At 38.5% G+C, this 18186-nt stretch overlaps 1 long non-coding RNA gene across 1 annotated transcript in view; it reads left to right on the top strand.

Moving 5' to 3' along the window:
• Positions 1-18186, top strand: part of LOC136553313 (uncharacterized) — a 43333-nt gene that overhangs the window by 14800 nt on the left and 10347 nt on the right. The window contains exon 2 of the long non-coding RNA XR_010783131.1: positions 14583-14700. This is a non-coding gene — a long non-coding RNA (uncharacterized lncRNA). The remainder of the gene's footprint in view (positions 1-14582; positions 14701-18186) is intronic.

The raw sequence follows: 18186 nt of genomic DNA, 5'->3' as shown, positions 1-18186 counted from the left end.
TTCCCCAATCTTTTTGTGAGGAATGAGGGGGTTAGCCATGATATTGCCTATAATTCCAAGATCTGGAATAGTGCTGGAATAGAACCTGTGTGATACCTGCTATTAGTGCCTTTAGACCCTGTTGAGACATACTTACTGTCACCCTCATTCACATTGACCTACAGTTTATTTTATTACTGTTCTCACAGATTAGTAACACAAACCACATGGTGTAGTGGGCATTTCTAGAGGACATTTCAATTAAATTAGTACTGAATATACAAATTCTATGAAATCATAAGGCATTATGGACCCTAATTTGTAGCCTACAAGGAAGTTTAAACAGGGTATTTAAAGTCACCTTGGAGTTAATTGAAAAATAAAACAAACATAGCAGATTAATAAAACAACCTCACTAATCTGTCACTGTTTTATGGCGAGAAGGGATCAAAATAATTACTGCCTGTCTAAAACACACCTTCTGAAGAAAGAATACAACTTCTAAAATTGAGTAATGGAATTCTTACAAGTGGAAACTACATAAAAAATAAAGTAGAATCCCAAAATATTTTTACCACTTTAATCCATAATTATGTAAATTAATGATACAATTCTAACAAGCAAAGTAGTAGCTTTATATGACAAAGTCTAAAATATGTTACCTTGAATTCTACATAGCTGCAATCTGTTCTGGTATCCAAAAATATTATGGTGTAAAAAAAATGTGAAATTTTACAGTATCTACTGTTGGAGTTTTTCAAATATAAAAAGAACGCTAAATACAGCTATAAAACAAATCAAATAATAAATTTAATTTTTATATAATCTATGTTTACTAGTAAGCATATATACTACAAAGTAAGAACATATTTAATAAAGAGTGAGAACATCTATAATAGAGTAAGTAAGAAATCTTTGTAATCAATGTTTTTGTGTTCCTAGATTAATATATTTGAAGACAATATTTGGATATCAATGCAACTCTGTTCTCTTCAGTCTCATTCCTGCCGCCATAGGTCTGTCACATAACAGGTGGCATATGGGCAAGCAGCTGAGTTGTAACTGGATGCATCAGACTGTCCCAGGGCTGCCAACTGCAGCATGGGGATGCTGGTTTATATTAGTTCAGTAAGTTGGGAGTGCATATAGTGTGCTGGCACTGAGCCTGCTTCCTTGGCAGGTGTGATCCAAGCACCCTGCCATGTATATGCTGTTCTGGGAATATCCTGTCAGCACTGCCATATTTCTCAATCACAAGAAAATATCCATATTCTTCAAAATGTACAACTATGTGTGGAAGTTCACACCTCTGCAAAAATGTCTCTGATGCCAACAAATTGCTAGATGGCAAGCCATGAATGCATTATTTATGGTACAAAGCAAGATGAATGCATGAGGAAATAGAGTAAAACCATGGAAGCTGAATTCTAGAGAAAATACACTGATTAAAAATGAAGAATTTGTACTCTCCTAGTCCTCCAAAGGCAGACAATACATAGGCACAGTGCTAATGTCTTGTCTGCTTGCACAGATATTGGGTGTCCAGTTGTCTGTCAAATATAATTTAGCACATAAACAATTTTAAAAAAATCATGCTTTACTCTAACATTTTGCATTCATCTTCTTTTCCATAGCTTAATTCTCCATTGCTTCCCTTCTCTGTGAAAATACAGTCTTCTAAAACTAGCATTCCTTTCCTTTGCTTTCATTCCCAGAGAACAGGAGTACTTCTATCTTCTACTGTCAAATCATTAAACAGTCCTTGTATGCTATTGTGTGATCAAAATTGGAATGGGGATTGGCTTTCCCAGGCCCTCTTCTTGTCCCTTTCTTCTCTGAATTTATGTCATCTGCCAGGCACCTGGAGCTCAGCACTGGGGACAGCTCCTGAGTCACATCCATGTCCCTGATGCTGACTTGTTTTGTGATCTTCAGAGATGACAGACCAAGGCAAAAATTGTACTTCTAATAAATAATTCAAGCATTCAAACTGAAATTCTAGCTCATGGACCTGCTGAAAAGTACCATACACTATTACACTAAAAAATGGGAAAGTACTGGATATGCCAAAAGTAACAGAGAAGGTTTTTTTATTCTTGGCCTGGCATGTACTGGCAGTCTCATATCTCATCCTCCAGCTGCTGGGAGTAGGAGGCTGCCTCTGTTCCTAGAGCAGTCCTATTAGAGTATTTTTTTAGTCTAGGTTTTTTCATTTGCAAAATGAATTTACTTATTCTTCAAGACCAGGAAATTTAGTTGCTACATATATATAACAGATGCAAGTTTTTACACCAGGAGAAAATTTCTTATCCTCATCCTCATGCCCATCCCCATCATTGAACTGAACATCATCTTCCTTCATGTTATTATTATTCATCTTTTTTTTCTGTTATATTGTACAAGGATAATACTTTTCCCCTCTTTAAATATGCATTCTTTTTTCCCTGGACCAGCCTGTTGCTGCACCCAGTTTCCTTCATTTGCTGTCTGTGAGACAGTTGCAATAACCTCTTCTGTAACAAGTTATCTTGTCATTTTATCTTTCAGTATAAAATGTTTTGAGAGGTTTGTTTGAAAGATGTGGTATGAAAATGAATTAAATTTTACTGGTTTATCCTGAAGCAGATGTTGCGCTGGGTTGATTCCCCATTTTCTCCCTTCTAGATTTGACTTGTCATCTTTTTAAACAGATTTCTGTCCTTCTGTTTTGGTTGGAGTTTCTTTTGTTTTGTTTTGGTTTGATTTTTTAACATTGTTTTTTGATTCAGTACACAAAACAACTTGCACTTTGCGGTTTTCAAAAATATTCTTTTTGGTAATGTCCTACTCTCATAAAATAAAAACTAAACCAAAACAAAACCCTGAGAATAATGGATCTGCAGAATGCAATTTCCTCAACAAAGAACTCACAATGAGCATGAGAGTCACAACACAATTGAAGAGACACACATGGAAAGGGCCAGATGCAGGAAAGTACCTAACACAGGACCATTCTCTTTGGTACGTTGATCTCTACAGTTAATTTCTAAAATTTTCAACTCTTAGACTTTATTCCAACTGGTAAAAAAATCTGTCATGTGTTAAATAAGTTGAGGATCTGTTTTGCCCTCTAGATTTATATTAATGAGGCAGTAATGGTGTCAGAATGTTATGTGGGACCACCTGAGCAATCAAATAAATATGTATACAAGGGGCTCTGCATATGATATTATGATTCTAAAGCTCTGTGCTGGCCTATATGAAATGGACAGAAATTCTTCAGATTTGCAGACAGCAGTATTGCTATTTGTGGATGGACAGCCTCTGGCTCTTTAAGTCATCCAGCCAAAAAAAGGTCTGAGAGGGCATTGTTCAGCCCTCTGTTCACATCAATAGGTTGGATCCTGACAGGGAAAGAAAAGGTTTGATGCTTACATGGTGTTCTCAGACTATTCTTTCTGCATGGATGAAAGACTGTAATCCACAGTTAGGAAGGTATGACTTCACTGAAGTCAGTGTGAGTTTTACCAGTTACTTAGTGGGAACTGTGTTTGATGCCTGCTTATTAGTACTCTCAGAAGTAAAATATTCACAAAATAAAGAAATGTATGCAAACAACATCAAACAAACAGTTCTGCAGGAGCTTATTTTTTTCTGTCAAACTAGCTGCCCTCACTTGCAGATCATTGGAAAAAAGGTAAAACTGGAAAATCAGTAGGACTCTCAGCCTTTTGTGGGATTAGAAACAAGACAAACAGGTAAATTCCAGAGAAATGTACAAGGAAAATGAATCAGTGACACTTGGAGGAAAAAAGGTGACAATTCTAACGACACTTTCTCAGCTGTCTTTCATACCTCTTCCTCCTTGCCACTGGTCTTTAAAGACTGTTTTCTTCCTTTAAGAAATCCCATCTCTTGCCACTTATTTCTCACTAAGATTTGTAATACACTGTAATAATATGATTTGTTACGATGTTAAATAATCGTGCAATCACAAATGAAGGATTATGACTTTGGTGGGGGATGTAATGATTAACTCTTCTAAAAATCAGATATATATGGACGTGAGGCAACGTGTACTGACAGGTTTCTGCCAAACCGTGCAAGGTATCAATTTTCAAATAAAGCTCTCACAGCGATTTACTTATTCCTTTGAAATGACTGTGAATGCTTTTAATTTGTATTTTTATTTCTGTATATTTGGTAAGATTGCAATCTTCAGAATGACAGAAAACTTGAAAATACCCAGTTTACTGGGTAGCTATCATATGGATAGCTTTTCCCATTATTACTCATGCCATCCTGGCTCCTCATTCTCTTATAGGAGAAGTATGGTGGTGTTTCTGTGATATTGTTTTGCTGCTGGAAATGGCCTGCCTTTCCTAAAGATTTTTTTTCTTTCCCTCAGGAATCTGATTACTATTCTTTGTTAAAATAACAAAGAGAAGTCCAAAGGCAATCAAAAGAGACTTTAGGGCTCTGGAACAATTGGTAGAGGGATCAAGGACACAGGAAGCAATTTCCTTGATTCTTCCTGTAACAAGAAATAATATTTATTGGAATAGGGAGATCCACTAACCAGGTCAATGCATGGCTCTGAGGTTGCTATCAGCAAAAAAATTTTGGATTTGTTGACCATGGGATGATCTATTCAACATGTGGTCTACTGACACCTGATAGGTTGCACCTATTGAAGAGGGGAAAAAGAATTCTAGAACAGGAGTGCTAGTGGGACCTGTTGATAGAGCTTTAAACTAGCTTGGAAGGGGGAAAGGGACAAAATCAGGCTGGCCAGTGATGAGCAAGGGGACAGTGTATCAAAACTTGAGGAAACCAGCACTTCCTCAATATGGCTCAGGAGGTGTTGGCTATGATATAGAACACCTGCAATATTTCTACACTAATGCCTGCAGCATGAGGAACAAACAAGAGGTGCCTGAAGCTGTGGCCCAGTTCCAGAGATTTGACATCATTGGCATACGTGAACCTGGTGGAATGAGTCCTGTGAGTGGAGTGCCCTGTGGGGTAGTTACACACTCTTCAGGAGAGATAGGAGGGGCAGAAAAGGTGGAGGAGAGGCATTGTATGGAATAGAAGGTTAGAATGTATGGGGCTCACGTGTGGCAATGACACAGTTGAGAGTCTCTGGATCAGAATCAGGGGGTAAACAAATAGTGTGGATGATCACCATGAGAATCTTCTATAGACTGCCTAGCAAGGACAATGACCCTGACAAACTATGTTTTGAGGTACTAAGGGACACTTCCATGTTACCTGCCCTTGTCCTAATGGGGGACTTCAACTTGTCAGAAATGACCTAGGATCATCACTCAGATGGCACAGCCTGGAACAGAAAATTCCTAAAAAACCTGGATTACAACTTTATGGTACAGATCTTAAGGGAGTTGACTTCAGGAAGAGGTCCACTTTGATCTGGTGCTTGTCAGCACAGAGGACCACATAGGCAAAGTGGAGACTGGTGGCCGTCTTGGCCACAGACATGGTGGAGCAATTGAGTTTAAAATCTCTGCTGACTGAAGTGCCAGGAAAATCTCAGCTCTGGACATGAGGAGAACAGACTTCACCCTGCTTGGAAAATAATGGAGTAAGGTCTCTTTGGAAAACGATTTTGCAGGTGCCAGGATCCATTAGTGCTGGTCACATCTTAATCACCTCCTAAGGGCACAGGAGCAGGCAATTCCCAAATGTTGGAAGTCAAGACGGTGAGGTAGAAGGCTATTTTGGCTGAACAGGAATCTTCTCTAGGAAATAGGTGAAAAAAGAAGGAATATGCCCAGTGGAAACAGGGTGACAAGGTGAAAAGGGTGCCTAATTCTGCATCTGGGATGGGACAAGCATGGGTGTACAACCTGAGGCATGTGATGCTGGAAAGAAGCACCGTGGAAAGGGACCTGGGGGTCCTGGTCAATGACAAGTTGAACATGAGCCAGCAGTGCCCTGGCAGCCAGGAGGACCAACCCTGTCCTGGGGGCATCAGGCACAGCAGGGCCGGCTGGGCAAGGGAGGGGATTGTCCTGCTCTGCTCTGCCCTGGGGCAGCCTCACCTCCAGTGCTGGGGGCAGTTCTGGGTGCCTCAATAATATAAGAAAGATATAAAGCTAATAAAGTGTGTCCAAACGAGGGCAACGAAGATGATGAAGGGCCTTGAGGGGAAGCTGTAGTGGCTGAGGTCATTTGGTCTGTTCAGCTTGGAGAAGAGGAGAGTGAGGAGAGACCTCATTGTAGTTACAAATTCCTCCTGAGGGGAAGGGGGGGGGGGGGGGCGGGCATTGATCTCTTCCCCGTGGTGCCCAGTGACAGGACCCATGGGAATGGCCTGAATCTGTGTCAGGGAAGGTTTAGGCTGGATGTCAGGAAAAGGTTCTTCACCCAGAGGATGGTTGGGCACTGGAACAGGCTCCTCAGGGAAGCCCGACAGAGTTCAAGAGGCATTTGGACAACACTCTCAGGCACCACTTGGGGATGGTGCTGTGCAGGGCAAGGAATTGGGCTTGATGATCCTTGAGGATGATCCAACTCAGCTTATTCTGTGAATGTGTGATTCTGTGACTCCACACCTTAGAGCTTTACCAGTGTACATATTTTAGCTGGTCTTTGATTACTCACAAAGTATTTATAAATGTATGGAGAGGAATCTATTTCAATCAGTTTTCCAAATTTGTGTGTTTAATTAAATTTCATAAGGTTCATTTTCTTAAGGTCTCTACATATTAGATAGGTAATGAGAAATTCCACCATATGGCAACATGCCTTGGACACCTCCTTCTTTCTGCACTAATTGTACAGAGAGATTATGAACATCATCCACCACTGTTTTCTGAGGCAAAAGGAGCTTCTTACAAAGTTGATATGCACAATAAAGCAAGAATAGATCTGTCACCACTGTGAAGCATGCATAATATCAAACTTACTAAACCTGTGAAATGGTCCCTCTTGGGTGTTCTCATCTCTTCTGAAACACTGAAAATATCTGTTACTTGGTTGAAAAAGGCAGGAATAAGTCAGCTATTCATCTTTTATTTTCAGTTAAAAGGTCAGTATAGCAAGTGAAAACTTCTGGAATGAGTCTTGTTCTTTCTCTCTTCTGTTTCCAACCAATAAGACAAAATCCTTCAGAGCAGAATTGTCCCCTCTGAGAAAAACTGTTTTCCAGGCTCAACACATCCAAATACTTTAAACTAAGTCTATGGACATGCTAAAAGTCTGTGTTTTAGCTGGGATAGATCCTGCTACTAATCTGAAGTCTTTAAATCATTGCTGAACTCTGCATGGTTTGACTGAAAGACTGCTGATTTTAGCACCAGAGGCTGTTGCCAAGGTCCCACTCATAGCTAGTAAAAAGATCTGGGAAACCTATATTTGATTAGTTTTTCTTATTTTTCCCTAGACTTCAATTGCAAATAATTTCTACAGCACTTCCAAAAAATCTCTAGCTTTCTACAGGACTCAATATTACTTCAGGTTTCATTCATGTAGCAGTAAGGTGTCTAGCATTATAGATGTAAAAAGAGACAGACCTTACTGTTTGCTTGATGATCAAAGATATGAAAAATGTTGAAGGTCACTGGTTTGTCCACTGTACCTAATATGGAGATAAAACATGTAATTATTACTGGGATCATTTTCCATCTTCTCAGATTAAGGTACTTCATGCAGTTTTTAAGGAATTATATGGAAAACTGAAAGAATAATAAGTCCTTCACTGTTCCAAATTAGAGAGAGAGCTGTGGAAGAGACTAAGCTTGTGAGGAATTATCTGAAATGTAGTGAAAGCAAATGGTTCTTAAGAATGACATGAGGAAAACACTGCAGAGAGAATGCATCTGTAGGTACTTGTATATGTGCCCAATGTCTTTCCAACAGTTGCATGTTCTCATGAGAAAACTTGGAATGTACATTACAGAAAGGAGTTTGATGATCATATGTCAGTACCACTCTTCCTCTGGAATAAACTACAGAAAATATGTACATTTGGTGCATTCTGTTTTCTCTGGTTTGGTTTTATTAAATATTTGGTGAAAAATCAGCAACATGATTCAGGAGGCATCTCTGGGAGGAGGACTGTTCACTATCCTCATGAGTAAGAGAAAAACAGAGCAGAAAAAAAAAAAAACAAAACCAAAAAACCCAAGAAAAAAATCAAGCACAAAGTCTACTAAATTAATCCTAATCAGGTAGGTGGAGTTAGTTGTAAATGGTCCCCTTATTATGCACTTTGGGTCAGTCTCTCATTTAACTGCATTCTCTTATTCGACTCCTGCTTCTATGAAAGACTATCATGGGTTCCAAAGATGGCTTAAAACCAGAATCCTTTAGTCAGTCATCTGTCAGAACATTTGGCTTTTCCCCCCCTTCTTGACCAAGGGAAACCATTATTGGTTCTGAAATTATCCTGATTTCCACCAAAAAATATGTTTAATTTACTGATAGTAGTTTCTTGCACACAACATATATATATATATTTTCCACTCAAGTTTGCCAGAAGGGCTTCTTTCTAAGAAGTTACTGTGATCAGCAAAGAAAGTAGAGGAAGAAAATAAGTCTATGCATCTTCTGAATTTATGTTAAGAAACACAACTGTAAAATAAAGATCAGAAGGACCCATCCTAAAAGACAATGAGTACATGAAGTTTCTGCTCCAGGTAATGAATGCATACCTTTGTGCAAAGCAGGGTCTTCTACTGCAGGCTGCCCAGGGCAATATCCAGATAGGCTTTGAAAAAGTCCAGGGATGAAGGCTTCACACAACCTCTCTGGACACCTGTCCTATTGTACGACTACCCTCACCATAAAATAGGATCTGTTTGCTCTTTTGTTTTGTTTGTTTGGATTTTTTTTCCTTGTATGATTCCTGCTAAATTAAAGACTTAATACACTAATTTAGTATTGACCCTCAGACTAAAGGTATGAGATTTGATTTAGGAGAAAAATCCTTTTTGTTCTCTGCGTTTATGTGCGTGTGCACTCACTGCCTGCATTTATGGCACCAGATGTAAACAGTTCTTTCCAGGAGTACAGGAACAGTACATAATAAACAAGGGCTCCAGGAGTGCCCTGTCAGTAGTTGTCCTCTTCTCCCTTCCTCCCACATTGTGATTTTCATAGAAAGGAAGATTCAGGTGTATAGGTCAGATAGGTGTTTATCAAATCTTGTACCCCTATGCTTTGGTAAAGAAAAGAAGTCTCCAGCCTACAGCTGCAGGTCAGTTTGGAAGTGTCCAAAGGGAGCACCTGACTGAGAGGACTGCAGGTGCTGGTTTGTTCTTGCTGTGTTGAGAGTTCTGGTGCTGACTAAGACTCCAGAGGTCACCTACAGTTTGCCCTTAAAATATGAATCAGTAGAACATTGTTTCACCTGCAATATAAGCCTTTTTCAGAGAGATTTATGCTCTAAATCAAGTGACTTACAGCATGGCTTCTTTTATTAGAGCTTAAAGCATTAAAAGTCCATTTTGTGTCTCAAAGAAACAAAGAAACAAACAAAGAAAACCTGCTTGTTTTACAATGCAGCCCTTTTTGCCCAAATTTGGTTTTGGGTTTAATATTGTTTTTTTAAATTTGTTTAGTATTTTTGGCTAGTCTCAATCTGACAGTTTTCAACACAAAAACAAACAAAAACAAACAAAATTGGATTGGAAAGAAACAATTATTTAAGGATTCTTCTCTTTCATCTCAGCAGTTCTGCAGAATCCACACCTGAATATATGCTTGTGCACATATAGATAAGACAAATTCTGGGCTTACAGATTTATTCTGAGTTTTTATTTTTCATGAAAACTTTGTGATGTCTGTGGGTCATTCCACTTCATACTATTTAAGGTTTTGACATTTCAGTATTTTCCAGTGGAGGGAAAACCTTTACCTACTCCTGCTTAACTCGATAGCATAGTGTCAGAGGTTCTTTAGCACCCTCAGCATTAACAGAACATGTGACATTTTATCATCTCTATGTGCCAATTGAGTAAGGACAGAGACATTAATTATGATAGGCTTTGATTTATTTTGTTAAAAAGGCAACATTGAATGCACACAAAGTATCTCAAAAAGTGTATCAATAAAAAAGAGATTGCAGATAGGTGGATCAATCCGAGGGCCAAACTAGGAGCCTGTGGGTCTTCTCATTTGAAGGAAGGTCAGGTAAAAAATGTTTCCAAACCTTCATGGTTGCACAAACTATAGTCTTGGACTATTACCAGTGAACTTACATGTTTTTCAACCAGTCAAATATAATCTGTAATATTTGATTTATTTATCAAGCTGAGTTAAAAATCAGGTATTAAACAATATTTGCTCTGTTCCAGTCCCCAGTTAGTGCAGAATTTAAGGTTTTAACATACAGTAAAAAAGGGAGAAATACAAATATATAGGGCAGAACCAGATGCATTATGACTTGTAGAATACTTGAAACTAGAAATTTGGTACTACAAACTTGATGCAATGGTCCAAAACAGAGAATCTAGGAAATTGCAGGCAGACACAGCATTTTAATTTTCATGAGAAAATGGCATCATATCACGAAAAAGAAAAAAATTAGAAAAAACCCTCACATTTTCTTATGAAACAATGTACTTAAAGTATGAAATTTCTGGGAAAAATGTTTAAGATATCCTTCCTTTCTCCCCATGTTTCTTTTCCAGACTGATAATACCCATAAAGAAGTTCTCAGATAAAGCTGAACAGAAAAGTCAAAAAGCAGCTATTTAAAATATTCAGAATCTGAAATTTTACTCTCTTTCCCATATTTATGTGGAAGCCAACCTTAGGAAACAATTGGGAAATAGGCCTGCAGCTTTTTATCATGTGTTTTAGTCTGTTTTTATATTTTGTAATACTTTGAAGTAGTTTTGTTTTGTATTCCCATATTTTTCCCAAATGGTTTATCCCAGACTGTACTCCCCTCCCTTTACCTGTGTTATCCCTCTCCCGGGATGAGATCATCCCCAAACCCCCACCCTGGCTCTCTGTCAATCACTCAGCATCCCATCCCTCCATCCAGAAGTTTTGTTCCAGGTCATCAAGTGATTAGCCAGAGGCCAGGGGTCAGCCCCCCAAGCCTTGCCCCATGCGCTGTCCTAAATGTCTATCCCCGAGCATCCATCCCTTAGAGTCACTTATTGGTTGGTAAAATGTTATCTACTTTTGGTTTCCACCTCCCTTTAAATGTGACCTTGGCACATTTCCCGGGGCTCTGGGCAGGAGGCCCCCTGAGGTGCAGGAGCTCCTTTGGGATCCTAATAAAACCTTGGATTAACCCCTGCTGAGAGTCAGGCCTTTCTCTTCTACCGATGTCTCTGGTGTCTCTTGTGCTGCACAGGCGCCCAGCCCAGGTGCCCTCAGCACCCTCGGGGCACACACAGAGAGTGTCTCCCTGCTGTCAGCCCAGGTGCCCTCAGCACCCTCGGGGCACACACAGAGAGTGTCTCCCTGCCAGCCCAGGTGCCCTCAGCACCCTCGGGGCACACACAGAGAGTGTCTCCCTGCCAGCCCAGGTGCCCTCAGCACCCTCGGGGCACACACAGAGAGTGTCTCCCTGCCAGCCCAGGTGCCCTCAGTACCCTCAGGGCACACACAGAGAGTGTCTCCCTGCCAGCCCAGGTGCCCTCAGCACCCTCGGGGCACACACAGACAGTGTCTCCCCGCTGTCGGCCGTGTCGGGGCTGCCCCCCGGTGTTTGCCGACTCGGGACTGGCCCAGGGCTCCTGAGAGGCTCTCAGAGAGACAGAGACAATCATGGTATTTTTTTCAGCAGGGGAACATTTTTATCAGAAGGAAATATCCTTTCCCTATAAGTTGTTTTCAAGGCCATGATGTCACTTGTACCTATGAGTAAAATATGCTGTGTGAGGTCTTAGGGGGTGTGTGCTCATGGATACAGGCATGGCTCTTCTCAGCATATGGTGTAAATCTGAAGGACATCTGTGATTAATATCTCCTAGGGGATAACTGTACAAAGGACCCTTTGTTCTGTCCCCTTCCATCACTGAAGCTAAAGAATATTAAACATTAATAGTGACACTTTATGCTGAAAAAATACTTTGTACATAGCACCTTTGTTCTAAAGGCATCAGGCATTGCATTAATGTCAATGAGCTTCTCTGAGCATCCTTTCCTTGGAAAACTTATTAGTTAAAATCCTAAACAGAGGTTCAGCAGGATTCCTCTTGTTGTCAAAATGCGCAGCAGGTTTTGCATCCTTGTAGAATGGACAGGGGCTTTTATTTACAGGTTTTTGGACTATGTCTCTGATTTTGGCTTTCTAAAATCAGGTTTTTCAGGACCTGAAAATGCCCATGTTTTCTACTCTAAAAGACATAAGACTACATCCAGAGGAAAATATATAAAGAGAAACAACAGTGGAGCTTTAGAGCGATTCTTCACATGCTGCTTGTGTAAAGCAGCAGTGTCCTAGGCCTTAGCCAGCATCCAAGACATCACTGTAAAGTCTCAATGGGATGGCGAAAAATTAAAGTGAGTTTGAAAAGCTTGATCTGACATGGACATTGTTGACCACTTCACTTACTCAGTGGACTGGGTGTTGCAAAGAAATATATGCCCCTTTTTTAGAATGATAGACCTATTTTGTAAATTAGGTCCTGTCACCAGTCATATTATAAATTTTGTAATGATTTCTTTTTCTTGACACTGCTCATATAATTGCATGATTTCTTAAAATTATCACTTTTCTTTAAAAAAAGCTTCTAATGATTCAAAAGCATTTTGTAATCTCAGTATTAAAATCCAATTTATTTTGCCATCTTTGTTTCTAACTTCTTTATTTTTGGGGAAGATGTTGGCTTCAAGTGATGAAAATAGCTTTGCCACAGAGACGTGTGGAGAGTAAATGAGACCTTTGGAGATACAATCTATTCTGCTATTGACTTTCTACAAAGCATTTAGAATTGGTTCTTTTCTAGTATAGGATGTTGGACTGATCCTTGGTCTGGTATGCAAATGACATGTCCCTGAAAGGACTCCACTAAGGTCCCAGAAAAGACAGAGGAAGATTTTACTTTTTCCTTCCTTTGATCCTTCCTTCCTCCCTCCCACTCTATCCCCTGTCCCTTCAATTTCCTGACAGTGCCCTGAATTGATTGCTGGAGTGAAACTTTATTAAGATTTTTGGGTTTTGTTTAACATTTGCTACCTCACACTCAGCTCTGGCTCTGTTCCATTCCACTCTTCAGCCTGCTCCTGCTTCTTGCATCTCTCTGCTGCTCCCTCCCTTCTGCAGCACTGCCACAGCTGGGACAAAAGCTCCATTTTCAACCCAGCAGAAACCAGTTGTGCCTATGCAAAGCAGTACTACATAAAGTGTGTCTGTAGCTGAGACAACTTGTCTGTATCTATGATTTCTACCCATTGTAATTACCCTAAGCAGTTAGGCTTAATTTTTTCCTGGTTTATGACTTCCATTTTTACAGTGGGTACTTGGAGATTTCTGGAGATTCCTTATTCACATTATTAGCAGAGAAGTGGCTTTGCTCTATTTTTGAAAAACCAAATTAAAAAAGCAAACAAACTCACCCCCACATTAAAACCCAATAACCATTACTTTACAGTATTTCCAGACTTGGAGTCTTGGAATGTATAGAGACGGGAGGTCATTTGGAAAAGACAAGCTGGCCTTACAGTTGCAGGCATTTGAGAGCTTGAACCATGAAGTTAGGGTGTGGATACTTCTTGCTTCAGTCCTCTATTCTGAAGTTGCCCACATGTGTCTCCCATGTTACAGGTGATTCTTGGGTCATTGGACAGTGTCATCCTCCTTTTCCCCTCCTCACCTACCTGCAATTCTCTATCCTCCCCCTGCCCTGCCCACTGCACAATGGCCACATATCTTCTGTCTATAGTGATTTCAGATGAAGGGAAAAACATTTTAGGATTGGTAGATTTAACTGTTCAACAGATTATAATATTTGGACTTTTGTCTTATCTTCCAGACTGAGTATACTTGATACCTGCTGGAGTTTTGAGGTTTATTATAAACTGCATTCTTTTCCTCCTTAAAATATTTCAACCTTGGAAGTTCTCAGACACAGCTTTTCAAGTCGGAAAAAAAGCTTATTCAGTGTTTAAAATATAAATAAAATAACAGATATTTTCTACAAAACCCATTAAAGAAAACACCTATTAAATTATCCAGTGACTTCCTTCCAAGGCTTCTGTTAAACTGTCATCCTTCTTTAGGCTTTCTATCATCCTTTTTCAACCCAATGCTCTTTGTGTGAGACAGGAAGAGATGATCAACATTTTTGGAAAAAGAAAAAGCTTTCTAGAGCACAATGCAAACTTGTTTGTGTAATAGCAGGATCTCATATTGTAACCTTGCCAAAATCCACTATTTAAAAGTCTCACTGACAATGCCAGATTCTGCAATCCTGGAGATGTCTGGGTAACACCTGAATAGAGCCACATCAAGTACTTCTCCACTTTTCTGCCAGGTGCTACCTAGTTTGCAGAAGGAGAAGTTTATTAAAACTTCTGCACCACCAAGTGTGTTGTTTCTCTAAGTTTGTTACACAAGTTTTTTCATAAATCAGTTCTTTGCTGCAATTTTTATGTCTCTCTCTTGCTCTGTTGAAGTAGGCTAATATTCTTTCCAGGAACTTCCAGACTCTCCAGGAGCTGAAATCCCATAATTCAGGAGAAGGGAAGCAAAGAAGAAAGTGGTAATGGGGAACTAGGACTGCAACGGGAGTCTAGAATACCAGCCGATCTAGGGTGAGTACTGTCACTTTTGTTTTATCAGGGTGAAAAATCTACTTCAACTGGGAACCTAGCTTTCAGCTTTTAAACAGTAAAATGGATGCTTTTAGAAATAGTATTCAAATCAAACTACTATGGGGGTAAATATATTTATATTTCCATTAAAATATTAATCACAAAGTAAATTTAATAAAGTTTTAGTATAAAAACACTCTAGGCAAGTGAAAGGAGAAGCAGAAGGAATATTTCAAGTTGGTTAAGGAAAAAATTTGCATTCTGGTAAACTGAACAGAAGAGTTTTGGAGATGAAGAAAAGCTCTAGTGAAAATCAATTATTTGTAAACAACAACAGCATTACAAATATGTCTATTTACTGGACTGATTAAATTAGGGGGAAGAAACCACCAAAAACTTGAAAAAGTAAAAGAAATTGCAAAAATATCAAAGAGACTGATTCACGTTGTCCTTCAATTTTTATAAAAAAAGCAAAAAGTATTTGGAAAAATGGAATATTTTGTTTTGGATTAACCTGGATGATTTACTTGCTCAAGACATGTTTTTACAGGCCTGCCTGTGCAGAGCATTGGGAATTATTCCCAACCCAGTACTGGGGATTGTACATAAAACAGGTCTGAACTGACATTTCCCAAGATCTTCTCAAAAAATGGAGACCAAACTGAGAAGGATTTTTTAAAAAACAGCACAGCAATTGGCAGGTGACCTTTGGGGTCATGCAGTTCATTTTCTGTCAGCAATTCAGATACTCAGGTTATCTTGTTCAGGATAACAAGGTACAGCTCAAAAACTGTGAACCCTGTTTAAACCCCAATAGAGGCTTTAGCAGAATGAATACTATAATAATATTTTTTCTTTAGACAAAATGATGTGAAAATTAATTAACTTTTCAGTGCTTTATGATTTGTATTTTTTTCTCCTGTAAATGCTATTCATGTGTTTATTCACACAGATCTGAACAGGCTGAACTTGACATGAAAGGGAATTTTCATGTACCATGTTAAGCATGTAGGCCACTGTTCACATGAGCATATTATCAGCTGCATTTGTTGAAGGGACAAACCAAAATTAAACAAAATTCACAACTGGAAACTGCAAACTCAGTCTCAATACTAGAGCTGACTTCTTATTAGAAATAGTTCTTTGTGTTCAGTTTTGGGTCTATACTCCTGAGCTTCATAAAACTAGAAAAATCTGCCAAAGCAGAATTAATTATATTAATAGGGTCATTCCTTTACTACCAAATATTGAATTACAGAAAAATCAAAGTTTAAAAGCACTTTTCATATGAAAGTTTCATATTCCTGAGTCATTACGTTTAACAAAATTAAATTTTTAACAGATAATTTTTATAAGACCTATTTGTTTTTATGCTGAAATTACCTTGTAGGTGCCTTACAAAATTTAAGAGCAGCTGTAGCCATATAACACTTGAACTTTATTAACCCTATGCTGCCTATGAAGCTATCCTCATCAAGATGCCTATTGAATAACAATTTGTCATGCAGAAGTACTGTGCTGGCATATTTTCTCCTTTTTCTAGAAGGCCTGGATAATTTGTTTCTGTCTTTTAACTTTTATCAGCTATAAAAGAAACCAGCATTTGGCATTTTCAGGCTACTCCTAATGCACCATGTCTTTCTTTCACAATGAGTCAGTCTAAAGCTTTGTCCCATGGAAATCATTTGATAGACCTCAAAAGTGAAGCTCAAATGTAGTTATGAATTTGCTGACCCTTCAACACATTCAGCAATTGCAGGCAGACTAATCAGATCGACCACTTTAATCCCATCACATCTAATGTGTCCTCATTAAGAAATTAAGAGGAAATGCCTCTTGTTCTAGACAGAAACATACTTCAGGGTTACATATGAATGTAGATACACTTTGTATATATTATATGAATTTTTATGCATGCATATATACACACACACAGCAATACATATAGGAAAGGGAAAAACAGAAACTTGGAAATATGAAGTTCATCCCATAACTACAATCAAAATGCAATTCATTAACCACTGACATTCAGGCTTAGGAAATAAATCCAGAAATATGTAATAGCTGTAAGATCTTTCTATCATTTTCTCTGTTTTAAAGCTCACTGAAAGATAAATGGTTACTGTTGTGTTGATTGCTATCTGCCTTCAGTTGCCCATTTAAATTCAGTGATATGATACCTGTCTGTACTTGATAGTTGAAGTAAGAACATCTTTATTGTGCTTTGCCTGTTATTGCTTTTCAGTATTCTGCTAGAGCTCAGAATTCTCAGCTGACAAGTCCCTTTGTGCTCAGTTCCATATAAGCCTCCAGTAAGACACATCTCTCCTCCCCAAAAGTTCATAGATAAAATGAAAAACTGACTAAAAGGAAAAAAAAAGATTGAAAAAAGAAAAAAAAGTTTGAATAAAATATCATCATTGTTTTATGGGTAAGGAGAAAGATTAGCAGAAGGAAATGAGACTTGTTCTTCAGTGCATATACAGTGAAATCAAGAACTGACTTTAGATCTCCTGTTTTGCTAGTGCCATCACTACAAGACCCTCAATCCTATCTTTGATTTAACTTTCTTTTATACTTTCCCCCTTCACCTGCTGTTCAATATCAGGGGTTCAGATGCTATAGAATGACAAAGTGAGCATACAAATATGTAAGCTTGTAGATATAACCAAGATAATTAACATGGAGAGGCATGCTCAGCATATTTTTACTTTTTCTCCTCACAGATAAAGACTTTCTTGACTTTGAATTTAAGAACAGATACTATATGATATTCCTACTGCAATTAATTGATGAATAAATTTTCCCCCTTGAGTTTCTTCTTTGCCTGGAAACCTGCCACTGTGCAACCTAAATATGTATATCTGAAATAGGGAAAAGAATAAAGAGAAAGATAGAAGGGCAGGAGGGGGGAAGGAGAAAAAGAGAAGAACTAGCTGAGAGGTGTCAGTTACAGTATTTGTATTCTGAGTTTATTCTTCTAACCTCACTTGAAATTCTACAGAAATTTGGTGCTTCAGTTAAAACTGACCTTAGGCACTTTCAACTCACATGATGATTATTTGCTCAGAAGTTCACTAAAGGTCTATCTGACTGTGGCAGTATTACAGGAGGTCATATTTTTTCAAAGAGGAACAGTTCTTGAACATTTTTTTACAATTCCGTGTGCAGAAATAAGCAATATCAATATCAACCACATTTTCCCATAAACTTCCCTTGCTTGTTTTTTTTATTACTGTTTCTTGAAGATTTTACAAGAAAATGCCACACTTTTTAAACAATAGAATTCTTCATGTCTTCTGTTACAATATAGCAAATTTGTGATAGATTATATTATCTTATTACATTCTAAGATTTTTAATTTTACAATGTGAAATTTTGGAACCAATAACAGCAACAGGTAATTAATATTTTCAGTGTTTGGGAACTTTAAATAGTACATAGGCCCATTGTGCTGAAACTTGAATAGGTACTGATAAGTTTCTG

Source organism: Molothrus aeneus, chromosome 2, assembly GCF_037042795.1.
Source record: "Molothrus aeneus isolate 106 chromosome 2, BPBGC_Maene_1.0, whole genome shotgun sequence".
Taxonomy (NCBI): domain Eukaryota; kingdom Metazoa; phylum Chordata; class Aves; order Passeriformes; family Icteridae; genus Molothrus; species Molothrus aeneus.
This window is presented reverse-complemented; position numbering and strand designations above follow the sequence as displayed.